Genomic DNA, 1,402 nt, shown 5'->3' on the forward strand with positions numbered 1-1,402 from the left:
AACTACCCCTCAACATACTCGATAAGAAATCAAGGTTTTTATGAGTACCAAGTGACAAGATACTTATAAAGATTTATAAGTTGTACTTCAAGACTTATAAACACTCTTTAGTTGTACTTCAAGACTCGATAGAAAAATATTTATGACGCATATGGATTAGGGTGTACTTGTTAACAAATTTTCTTTAGTTGTACTTCAAGACTTAACAAAAAACTCTTGAACGAGAACCCGAGATATTTTAAAGACCTCCCGATGAGTAGTGCAATATGGTCTTACGACAATGACTACATCGTAGAAAACGTATGAACACCTAGGTGTAGGTACTTAAACTATGTCACAAGGAACCCGTGAATCCTTGGACATAGGTATGTAAATTGTATCGCACCGAACACATGAAGCTTTGGATGCAAGTATTAAGACTATGTCATGGGGAATGCATGAAGCCTCGTGCAGTTATTTATTAAATATAAGGAATAAATTAAGGTAACAAAAGTCAAGAGATAGGAGTTCAAGAAAGATAATGTTTCAAAGATTTTCTTTAAGTTTCAATGTGGTAGTTAAGAGTGACTCTGAGGTTAATTGAGTTAACATTAAGTTCTTAGTGAGTGTTACACAAATTTCTAAGAGTATGAGTCTTGGATGAACAAAAATGTTTCCCATCCGAAAACTACACCATTGCAAGCAAAGAAGCATGTTGTTGCCCAGGATTGAACTGGAGACCTTTAGTGTGTAAGACTAACGTGATAACCACTACACCACAACAACAAGTTGTCCATGATGTCCATGATCCAAAAAATAGTTAATAATTATAAATTTTAATGTTTAAACAAAATATCCTTAGAACCTCGCAACGTTTCATCAATATTCTAACAAAAAAAAAATCTTGAAATATATCTTTTACTTTTCAAATAAATAAATAAAAATAAAAATAAGTTTATTGTTAGTGAGATGAAACCGTTAATATCTTGTTTGAAAATACAATTCAACTTTCAAATGTTTCGTTAATACTCATAATTTTAAAAAGAAAAAAAATTCAAAAATACTCTTAAATCACTTTTCTCTTCAATTTTGTCTGGAACTCTCTCATTTATGAACATTTCCCAATATGAATATAATACAATTCAATTCAAATAGACAATTTATTTTCAATCATATTCTTGAGTATTTTTAAAATGGTGTTAACAAATTCATTCATATACATAAGAATACTTTTGAACTTTTTTAAAAAGATAATCAAGGGCATCATATGGTGGTGACCCAATGTAACCTGTGGTCATGTCTTTTTTGAAGAGCCACCTTCGTCCTACCACAGTTTGACTAGTCTACTCCATTTCGAGTGAACAAAGATATCATAGGCTTTGCAGTGTACCCAAAATGGTTTAGCTTTGAGTTATAAAGTCAC

The 1,402-nt window shown here is 31.3% G+C and overlaps 1 non-coding gene across 1 annotated transcript; it reads right to left on the reverse strand.

The window, feature by feature from the left end:
* Positions 1-692: 692 nt before the first annotated feature.
* Positions 693-765, reverse strand: TRNAV-UAC (transfer RNA valine (anticodon UAC)). Its single transcript has one exon. It is a non-coding gene; the product is annotated as a tRNA-Val (tRNA).
* Positions 766-1,402: the final 637 nt, after the last annotated feature.

The sequence above is a fragment of the Cucurbita pepo genome, unplaced genomic scaffold (genome assembly GCF_057944985.1).
Source record: "Cucurbita pepo subsp. pepo isolate OVF unplaced genomic scaffold, ASM5794498v1 scafford_8, whole genome shotgun sequence".
NCBI classification, from domain to species: Eukaryota; Viridiplantae; Streptophyta; class Magnoliopsida; order Cucurbitales; family Cucurbitaceae; genus Cucurbita; species Cucurbita pepo.